The sequence below is a fragment of the Rhinopithecus roxellana genome, chromosome 3, assembly GCF_007565055.1.
Source record: "Rhinopithecus roxellana isolate Shanxi Qingling chromosome 3, ASM756505v1, whole genome shotgun sequence".
NCBI classification, from domain to species: Eukaryota; Metazoa; Chordata; class Mammalia; order Primates; family Cercopithecidae; genus Rhinopithecus; species Rhinopithecus roxellana.
Window position 1 is genome coordinate 105,905,188 of NC_044551.1, and position 11,734 is coordinate 105,916,921.

Here is an 11,734-nt window from a genome sequence, read left to right on the forward strand (position 1 = left end):
GGATAGAGTAAGATGGCTATGATTTATTAATGAATTTTTAGACCACACTACCCCTTGCTTAGTGGTTTTGAGCAAACTGTGAAAATGCAATGAATATTTTATTTAATGCACTGATTGCAACATCAACTGTTAAACTGAAGATTTTTTTTTTTTTTTTTGAACAGAACAATAAACACCTTTATTACACGGGTGAAGACAAAATGAGGATTTATTTGCCTTTCCGGGCCTTGATTTTCCTAATATAGAACTCCAACTCTTTGCCCTCTAGCACATAGCCATCTGCTCGGCCACACTGTCCCGGCTTGGAAGCAATGCATGCTGGAAGACAGTAGGCGATCCTTATCACCATGACAAAGTGGCCCCACCCAAACCTCTCCACCCCCTTAAGAATCTCTGTGGGTTCAGGTATCCTGGGGGCAAGCATGAAGCCAGCTGTCTCCTCAGACACACTTTATCGTCACTTACTGTCAGTAGCAGAACTGGACAAAGTTTTCATCACTGAGTGAAGATTATTTTATAGTATATTCACTGAACACATGATATAATGAAAGCCTGTAAATTATTAGAAATTACCCATCTCACTAGCATTTCAAATGAAAATATTCCATCTATCATTTCAAAATAAATGTTTATAAATGACCTTGTGCATTACTCCATTCTTTCATGGCTACAAAAAAATACCTAAAACTGTAATACACAAAAAGAAAAGAGATTTAATTGGCTCATAGTTCCACAGATACAGGAAAAATGATTGGGGAGGCCTCAGGAAACTTTCAATCCTGGTGGAAGACGAAGGGGAAGTAGGCATTTCTTACATGCCTGAAGAAGGAGGAAGAGAGCAAAGGGGCACGTGTTACACACTTTTAAACAACCAGATCTCATGAGAACTCAGTCACTATAACAAGAACAATGAAGGAGGGGGCCACCTCCATGATCCAATCACCTCCCACCAGGCCTCTCCTCCAACACTGGGGATGACAATTCAACATGAGATTTGGGTGAGGACACAAATCTGAACCATATTATTCTGCCGCTGAGATCTCTCAAATTTTATGTTCTTCTCACATTACAAAATAACCCTTCTCAATAGCCCCTTAGTCTTAACTCATTTCAGCATTAACTCTGAAGTCCACAGTCCAAAGCCTCATCCAAGACAAAGTAAGTTCCTTCCACCTATGAGACTGTAACCTCAAAAACAAGTTAGCTATTTCCAAGATACAATGGGGTATAGGCATTGGGTAAATATGCACTTTCCAAAAGAGAAAAATTGGCCAAAACAAAGGGGCTACAGGCTCATGTAAATCCAAGTCCAAAAACCAGTAGGTCAATCATTAAATTTCAAAGCTCCAAAATAACCTCCTTTGACTCCATGTCTCAAATCCAGACAACACTGATACAAGAGGTGGGCTCCCAAGGCCTTGGGTAGTTCCTCTCTTATGGCTCTGCAGGATATAGCCCCTGTGGCTGCTTTCATGGGTTGACATTGAGTGTCCATAGCTTTTCCAGGTTCACAGTGAAAACTGTTGTTGGATCCATCATTCTGGAGTCTGGAGGATGGTGGCCCTCTTCTCACATCTCTACTAGGCAATGGCCCAGGGGGAACTCTGTGGGTGGGCTCCAATCCCATACTTACCCCCAAACTGCACTAATAGATGTTCTCCATGAGGGCTCTACCCCTGCAATGGACTTCCACCTAGACATTCAGGCATTCTCATACATCTTCTGAAATCTAGGTGGAGGCTCTCAAGCCTCCACTCTGACCCTCTGCACATCCCCAGGCTTACCACCACATGAAAAATGCCAAGGCTTACAGCTTACACCCTCTGGAGCAGTGGCCTGAGATTTACCTGGGGGTCCTTTTAGCCACTGCTAGAACTAGAGCAGCTGAAACTCAGGAAGCAGTATCTCTAGGATGCACAGTGCGGTGGGGCGCTGGTCCTGGCCCACAAAACCATTCCTCTCTCCTAGGCCTCTGGGCCTGTAAAGGCAGAGCTGCCATGAAGGTCTCTGAGATGTCTTGGAGACATTTTCCCCATTGTCTTGGCTATTAATATTTGGCTCCTTTCTACTTATGCAAATTTCTGCAGCGGTCTTTAATTCCTCCCCAGAAAACGGGCTTTTTTCTACCATATGGTCAGGCTGCAAATTTTCTGAATCTTTACACTCTGTTTCCCTTTTAAATATAATTTCCAGTTTCAGATCATCTCTTTGCTCACACATAGAACCATATGCTATTGGAAGCAGCCAGGCCACTTCTTGAATGCTTTGCTGCTTAGAAATTTCCTCAACCAGATACCCTAAATCATCCCTCTCAGTTCAAAGTTTCACAGATCCCTTGAGCAGGGGTACAATGCTGTCAGTCTGTTTGCTGACACACAGCAAGAGTGGCTTCTGCTCCAGTTCCGTATAAGTTCCTCATCCTCACCTCAGCCTAAACTTCATTGTCCATATCACTGTGAACATTTTGGTCACAACAATTTAACAAGTCTCTAGGAAGCTCTAAACTTCCCCTATCTTTCTGTCTTCCTCTGAGCCCTCCAAACTGTTCAAATCTCTGCCCGTTACCCTGTTCTAAAGTTGCTTTTACATTTTCAATTATCTTTATAGTAATGACCCACTTCTCTGTGCCAATTTTCTGTATTAGTCCATTCTTGCACTGCTATAAAGACATACCTGAAACTGCTATTTATAATGAAAAGAGGTTTAATTGACTCACAGTTCCACAAATTGTATTAGAAGCATGGCTGGGGAGGCCTCAAGAAACTCAATCATGACGCAGGGTAAAGGGGAAGCAGGCATGTCTTATATGGCCAGAGAAGGAGGAAGAGAGTGAAGGAGGAGGTGCTACACACTTTGTGTGTGTGTGTGTGTGTGTGTGTGTGTGTGTGTGTGTGTGTGTGTGTGATGGAGTCTTGCCCTGTCGCCCAGGCTGGAGTGCAGTGGCATGATCTCGGCTCACTGCAACCTCTGCCTCCTGGATTCAAGCAATTATCCTGTCTCAGCCTCCCAAGTAGCTGGGACTACAGTTCCATGCCACCACCCTGGCAAATTTTTGTATTTTAAGTAGAGATGAGGTTTCGCCATATTGGCCAGGCTGGTCTCAAACTCCTGACCTCATGATTCGCCTGCCTTGGCCTCCCAAAGTGCTGAGATTGTAGGCGTGAGTCACCGTGCCCAGCTGGTGCTACACACTTTTAAGCAACCAGATACCATGAGAACTCACTATCACAAAAACAGCAAGGGAGCAGTCTGCCTCATGAACTAATTACCTACCCACCTCCAACACTGGAAATAACAATTTAACATAAGATTTTGGTGAAAACACAAATATCGAAACCATATCACCTTGCATGGCACTTTCAGTGAATGATTCAAGAAGTATTGATATTGCCACAGATTTTACATTTTGATAGAAACAGGGACTTAGTTCAAAATTTGTATAATATTGTCTTTAACTACATTGGACCAACAATAAATCATGCTAAATTTAGAAGAATTTTTTTTCTCATGATAGAAAAATCACTTAAGAGAGAAGAAATTGTCAGTTTTAGAGAAATATGAACTCAGTTTCCATGGTTAAATCTATTTTGTTTCTCATGAATCTTAAAAGCTCTGCTGCTAAAGTTCTTTTACACTGGTTGCCATTATCAGATTATCTACTCTTAAAAATATATATTTTATTTCTCATCAGTTGTATGTTTAGAAACAAAAATGTAAACTAAATCTCTGAATAAACTCAGCAGAATATGAGAATATGTTCTCCTTGTCATTCCCCAAAAGCTTCCAGTGGTTGTCCAAATGTTATAAATGTGTATTTCTGCTTTAAAAGTCTTCACTGTCCTGAAAATATTTCCAAAGAGCCAAATGATAGGTGGATATAATTAAGAAAGCAACAGCACCTCTTTCTCATGTACCCTCTCATAAAATACCTTATCCAATTAGAGAAGTTAAAGAAAGGAACTTAGATAAAATAGTCTTTAATGGATATATAATACTTGAAAACAGGCCATGCTATTCATTTTTTAAAGCTCGAAGGAATTTGTACAAAATTATTTTATTTGTCATGAGTGGAGAAAGGCCTTGCTATCCATCTCACAAGGAAATTGCTTTGCCTTCAACCAATTGCCTAAATTGAGAAGTAGGGTGGAAGAGGAAGAAAAACACAAAAGAGGAGGATATTATAAGAATGATAAAAGAGGCCGGGTGCGATGGCTCACGAATACCTGCCTTTCTTTCAGTATTTTAGAGCCCATAATTTTTAGGTCTCCAATATAGTTATAAGTTACTGAAAAGCTAATAGGCCTGAAGAGTTGGGTCTGTGGGAGTCAATGGATAAAGCAGTCTTGACAGGGCACAATTTGACTATCGACCATGAAGCTACCTGTCTTTGAGTTACTCATCTTGGGAAAATGTTCAATATTTTCTACTACTTGTCTTTAAAAATCTTAAAAATGTAAACAGAACTGTTTTAAATAGAAGTGAATACAGATGTCAAGGTATCCACATCTTAGAACCTGTTTTAGGACATTATATACACTGGGCCTGGGTTTAATTTTGATATTTTATTCAATTCTTTCTAAAATAATGAAGCTATCCTTATGAATCACTAACTGCCTAATAAGACTACCTTGACTTTCCCATTCATCTTTACACAATCTGTTCATTTCTATACAATTCCTTCCATCATCCAACTGAAATTTTTTTCAAAAAGTATTGTTGAGATAAGGGCTATATGAGAGAGAAAGAAAAAAAAAAACAGGGATAAATTTGGAAAATTCTATAGGCATCGGTAATGTAACAATAATAGACAAATAATTTGGCAGGATTCATGGCCTGGTTCTCAAATAAATAATTACTTTTCTTTATCACCAGTACATTGGGTTACAGTTTAACTCTCCCTTCCCCAAAAGGTAAACTATAATTTTTTTCATGGCTCTTACCCTAAGTTGTCATGGTTTACCAAAATCAAAAATCAAATATCATCTAAATATCCAGAATTGATTTTATCTCTAACCCTCCCTAATCCTAGAACACCCACTAGACTCTTCACTTGTGCCTCTCACATTCCTAAATAGCCTTTCTCCTCCTCAAGCCTTAATGTGAAAGCCCAGCTTCACTTCCTGATAAAATTGTTAATTTTTAAGAAAACATTTTTTTTCCTTAAGAAAAAAAAAGATAATATATTACATTTTAATAGGTAATAACAACTTTTCCTATGGTTCTCATAAACTTAAATGCCTTCAGGGGCAGACAAGCATCACAAGTATATGAAGCAACTTAGCATAAGATTGAGATATAAAAAGCCTAAGTTCTGAAATATATTTATAATATTTAAAAATGCTCTTAAGCTGGGCATGGTGGCTCACACCTGTAATCCCAGCACTTTGGGAGGCCAAGTGGACAGATCACGAGGTCAGGAGTTTGAGACTAGCCTGACTAACATGGTGAAACCCCATCTCTACAAAAAATTCAAAAAAATAGCCAGGTGTGGTGGTGTGTGCCTGTAGTCTCAGCTACTTGGGAGGCTGAGGCGGGAGAATCACTTGAACGAAGGAGGTGGAGGTTGCAATGAGCTGAGATCGTACCACTGCACTCCAGCCCAAATGACAGAGCAAAACTCCATCTCAAAAAATAAATAAATACATACATACATACATACATAAATAATAAAAATGCTCTTATAGCCAAGTAAAATGCTACAGTTATCAATTTTCAGATCCTGTATTAATCTTTATTATATTTGTTATAGAATTTTCTTATATCTAGTAATTATTTAGTAAATAGATGGATGGATGAATAGATAAATGGATGTATCAATGAATGGAAAGACGGTAGAGTATTTAAATAAATGACTTTTGTTTTTTCTTTTTTTTGTAGACAGAGTCTCACTCTGTCACCCAGTCTGGAGTGCAGTGCCATAATCTCTGCTCACTGCAACCTGCACCTTCCGGGTTCAAGTGTTTCTCCTGCCTCAGCCTCCCAAGTAGCTGGGATTACAGGTGCCCACCACCACACCCAGCTAATTTTTGTATTTTTAGTAGAGATGGGGTTTTACCCTGATGACCAGGCTGGTTTCGAACTCCTGACCTCAAGGGATCTCCCCGCCTCAGCCTCCTAAAGTGCTGAGATTACAGGCGAGAGCCATTGTGCCTGGCCTAAATAAATGACTTTTGATTAGAAAAATTGTTTTTGGCTGAGTATAGCTCCTCAAAATTAAACAGGTAAATAATACAGTTGGTTTCTGTATATCATAGGTTTGAACTGCATGAGTCCACTTACACAGAGATTTTCTTCCAACTCTGCCATCCCTGAGACAGCGAGACTAACCCCTCCTCTTTCTTGTTTTATTCAGCCATTCTCCATGAAGACGAAAAGGATGAAGATCTTTACAATAATCCACTTCCACTTAAGAAATAACAAATATATTTTCTCCTTCTTATGATTTTCTTAATTGCATTTTCTTTTCTCTAGCTTACTTTATTGTTAGAATACATTATATAATACATATATAAAATATGTATTAATCTGCTGTTTATGTTATTGGTAAGGCTTCTGATCAACAATAACCTAATAGTAGTTAAGTTTTTGTGGCGTCAAAGCAATATGTGGATTTTCAACTGTGCAGACAGAGATCAGCACCTTTAACTGCCACATTGTTAAGGGTCAATAGAATTTGCTTTGGTTTTTTTTTTTTTTTTTTCCATAGGTTATTGGCATACAGGTGGTATCTGACTACATAAGTTCTTTAGTGGTGATTTGTGAGACTTTTTGGTGCAACTATCACCCAAGCAGTGTACGCTGTACCCTATTTGTAGTCTTTTATCCCTCTCTCCCTTTCCATCCTTCCCCTCAAGTCCCCAAAGTCCATTGCATAATTCTTTTTTTTATTTTATTTTATTTTATTTTATTTTATTTTTTTTATTTATTTATTTATTTTTTTTTAATTATACTTTAAGTTCTAGGGTACATGTGCATAACGTGCAGGTTTGTTACATATGTATACTTATGCCATGTTGGTGTGCTGCACCCATCAACTCGTCAGCACCCATCAATTCATCATTTATATCATGTATAACTCCCCAATGCAATCCCTCCCTCCTCCCCCCTCCCCCCTCCCCATGATAGGCCCCAGTGCGTGATGTTCCCCTTCCCGAGTCCAAGTGATCTCATTGTTCAGTTCCCACCTATGAGTGAGAACATGCGGTGTTTGGTTTTCTGTTCTTGTGATAGTTTGCTAAGAATGATGGTTTCCAGCTGCATCCATGTCCCTACAAAGGACGCAAACTCATCCTTTTTTATGGCTGCATAGTATTCCATGGTGTATATGTGCCACATTTTCTTAATCCAGTCTGTCACAGATGGACATTTGGGTTGATTCCAAGTCTTTGCTATTGTGAATAGTGCCGCAATAAACATACGTGTGCATGTGTCTTTGTAGTAGAATAATTTATAATCCTTTGGGTATATACCCAGTAGTGGGATGGCTGGGTCATATGGTACATCTAGTTCTAGAACCTTGAGGAATTGCCATACTGTTTTCCATAATGGTTGAACTAGTTTACAATCCCACCAACAGTGTAAAAGTGTTCCTATTTCTCCACATCCTCTCCAACACCTGTTGTTTCCTGACTTCTTAATGATTGCCATTCTAACTGGTGTGAGATGGTATCTCACTGTGGTTTTGATTTGCATTTCTCTGATGGCGAGTGACGATGAGCATTTTTTCATGTGTCTGTTGGCTGTATGAATATCTTCTTTTGAGAAATGTCTGTTCATATCCTTTCCCCACTTTTTGATGGGGTTGTTTGTTTTTTTCTCGTATATTTGTTTGAGTTCTTTGTAGATTCTGGATATTAGCCCTTTGTCAGATGAGTAGGTTGCAAAAATTTTCTCCCATTCTGTAGGTTGCCTGTTCACTCTGATGGTAGTTTCTTTTGCTGTGCAGAAGCTCTTTAGTTTAATTAGATCCCATTTGTCAATTTTGGCTTTTGCTGCCGTTGCTTTTGGTGTTTTAGACATGAAGTCCTTGCCCATGCCTATGTCCTGAATGGTACTACCTAGATTTTCTTCTAGGGTTTTTATGGTATTAGGTCTAACATTTAAGTCTCTAATCCATCTTGAATTAATCTTCGTATAAGGGGTAAGGAAAGGATCCAGTTTCAGCTTTCTACTTATGGCTAGCCAATTTTCCCAGCACCATTTATTAAATAGGGAATCTTTTCCCCATTTCTTGTTTCTCTCAGGTTTGTCAAAGATCAGATGGCTGTAGATGTGCGGTATTATTTCTGAGGACTCTGTTCTGTTCCATTGGTCTATAGCTCTGTTTTGGTACCAGTACCATGCTGTTTTGGTTACTGTAGCCTTGTAGTATAGTTTGAAGTCAGGTAGCGTGACGCCTCCAGCTTTGTCCTTTTGACTTAGGATTGTCTTGGCAATGTGGGCTCTTTTTTGGTTCCATATGAACTTTAAAGCAGTTTTTTCCAATTCTGTGAAGAAACTCATTGGTAGCTTGATGGGGATGGCATTGAATCTATAAATAACCTTGGGCAGTATGGCCATTTTCACGATATTGATTCTTCCTATCCATGAGCATGGTATGTTCTTCCATTTGTTTGTGTCCTCTTTGATTTCACTGAGCAGTGGTTTGTAGTTCTCCTTGAAGAGGTCCTTTACATCCCTTGTAAGCTGGATTCCTAGGTATTTTATTCTCTTTGAAGCAATTGTGAATGGAAGTTCATTCCTGATTTGGCTCTCTGCTTGTCTGTTACTGGTGTATAAGAATGCTTGTGATTTTTGCACATTAATTTTGTATCCTGAGACTTTGCTGAAGTTGCTTATCAGCTTAAGGAGATTTTGGGCTGAGACGATGGGGTTTTCTAAATATACAATCATGTCATCTGCAAACAGGGACAATTTGACTTCTTCTTTTCCTAACTGGATACCCTCGATTTCTTTCTCTTGCCTGATTGCCCTAGCCAGAACTTCCAACACTATGTTGAATAGGAGTGGTGAGAGAGGGCATCCCTGTCTTGTGCCAGTTTTCAAAGGGAATTTTTCCAGTTTTTGCCCATTCAGTATGATATTAGCTGTGGGTTTGTCATAAATGGCTCTTATTATTTTGAGATACGTTCCATCAATACCGAATTTATTGAGCGTTTTTAGCATGAAGGGCTGTTGAATTTTGTCAAAAGCCTTTTCTGCATCTATTGAGACAATCATGTGGTTCTTGTCTTTGGTTCTGTTTATATGCTGGATTACGTTTATTGATTTGCGAATGTTGAACCAGCCTTGCATCCCAGGGATGAAGCCCACTTGATCATGGTGGATAAGCTTTTTGATGTGCTGCTGAATCCGGTTTGCCAGTATTTTATTGAGAATTTTTGCATCAATGTTCATCAGGGATATTGGTCTAAAATTCTCTTTTTTTGTTGTGTCTCTGCCAGGCTTTGGTATGAGGATGATGTTGGCCTCATAAAATGAGTTAGGGAGGATTCCCTCTTTTTCTATTGATTGGAATAGTTTCAGAAGGAATGGTACCAGCTCCTCCTTGTACCTCTGGTAGAATTCAGCTGTGAATCCATCTGGTCCTGGACTTTTTTTGGTGGGTAGGCTATTAATTGTTGCCTCAATTTCAGAGCCTGCTATTGGTCTATTCAGGGATTCAACTTCTTCCTGGTTTAGCCTTGGGAGAGTGTAAGTGTCCAGGAAATTATCCATTTCTTCTAGATTTTCTAGTTGATTTGCGTAGAGGCGTTTATAGTATTCTCTGATGGTAGTTTGTATTTCTGTGGGGTCAGTGGTGATATCCCCTTTATCATTTTTTATTGCATCTATTTGATTCCTCTCTCTTTTCTTCTTTATTAGCCTTGCTAGCGGTCTGTCAATTTTGTTGATCTTTTCAAAAAACCAACTCCTGGATTCATTGATTTTTTGGAGGGTTTTTTGTGTCTCTATCTCCTTCAGTTCGGCTCTGATCTTAGTTATTTCTTGCTTTCTGCTAGCTTTTGAATGTGTTTGCTCTTGCCTCTCCAGTTCTTTTAATTGTGATGTTAGAGTGTCAATTTTAGATCTTTCCTGCTTTCTCTTGTGGGCATTTAGTGCTATAAATTTCCCTCTACACACTGCTTTAAATGTGTCCCAGAGATTCTGGTATGTTGTATCTTTGTTCTCATTGGTTTCAAAGAACATCTTTATTTCCGCTTTCATTTCGTTATGTACCCAGTAGTCATTCAGGAGCAGGTTGTTCAGTTTCCATGTAGTTGAGCGGTTTTGATTGAGTTTCTTAGTCCTGAGTTCTAGTTTGATTGCACTGTGGTCTGAGAGACAGTTTGTTATAATTTCTGTTCTTTTACATTTGCTGAGGAGTGCTTTACTTCCAATTATGTGGTCAATTTTGGAATAAGTGCGATGTGGTGCTGAGAAGAATGTATATTCTGTTGATTTGGGGTGGAGAGTTCTATAGATGTCTATTAGGTCCGCTTGCTGCAGAGATGAGTTCAATTCCTGGATATCCTTGTTAACTTTCTGTCTCGTTGATCTGTCTAATGTTGACAGCGGAGTGTTGAAGTCTCCCATTATTATTGTATGGGAGTCTAAGTCTCTTTGTAAGTCCCTAAGGACTTGCTTTATGAATCTGGGTGCTCCTGTATTGGGTGCATATATATTTAGGAGAGTTAGCTCTTCCTGTTGAATTGATCCCTTTACCATTATGTAATGGCCTTCTTTGTCTCTTTTGATCTTTGATGGTTTAAAGTCTGTTTTATCAGAGACAAGGATTGCAACCCCTGCTTTTTTGTGTTCTCCATTTGCTTGGTAGATCTTCCTCCATCCCTTTATTTTGAGCCTATGTATGTCTCTGCATGTGAGATGGGTCTCCTGAATACAGCAGACTGATGGGTCTTGACTCTTTATCCAGTTTGCCAGTCTGTGTCTTTTAATTGGAGCATTTAGTCCATTAACATTTAAGGTTAATATTGTTATGTGTGAACTTGATCCTGCCATTAGATATTAACTGGTTATTTTGCTCGTTAGTTGATGCAGTTTCTTCCTAGCCTCGATGGTCTTTACATTTTGGCATGTTTTTGCGATGGCTGGTACCAGTTGTTCCTTTCCATGTTTAGGGCTTCCTTCAGGGTCTCTTGTAAGGCAGGCCTGGTGGTGACAAAATCTCTAAGCATTTGCTTATCTGTAAAGGATTTTATTTCTCCTTCACTTATGAAACTTAGTTTGGCTGGATATGAAATTCTGGGTTTAAAATTCTTTTCTTTAAGAATGTTGAATATTGGCCCCCACTCTCTTCTGGCTTGTAGAGTTTCTGCCGAGAGATCTGCTGTTAGTCTGATGGGCTTCCCTTTGTGGGTAACCCGACCTTTCTCTCTGGCTGCCCTTAAGATTTTTTCCTTCATTTCAACTTTGGTGAATCTGGCAATGATGTGTCTTGGAGTTGCTCTTCTGGAGGAGTATCTTTGTGGCGTTCTCTGTATTTCCTGAATTTGAATGTTGGCCTGCCCTACTAGGTTGGGGAAGTTCTCCTGGATGATTTCCTGAAGAGTGTTTTCCAACTTGGTTCCATTTTCCCCCTCACTTTCAGGCACCCCAATCAGGCGTAGATTTGGTCTTTTTACGTAATCCCATACTTCTTGCAGGCTTTGCTCATTTCTTTTTCTTCTTTTTTCTTTTGGTTTCTCTTCTCGCTTCATTTCATTCATTTGATCTTCAATCGCTGATACTCTTT

General features: G+C 39.3%; 1 non-coding gene across 1 annotated transcript; it reads right to left on the reverse strand.

The window, feature by feature from the left end:
* Nucleotides 1-435: 435 nt before the first annotated feature.
* On the reverse strand, nt 436-504 carry LOC115896687. Its single transcript, XR_004056591.1, has one exon. It is a non-coding gene; the product is annotated as a small nucleolar RNA SNORD38 (small nucleolar RNA).
* Nucleotides 505-11,734: the final 11,230 nt, after the last annotated feature.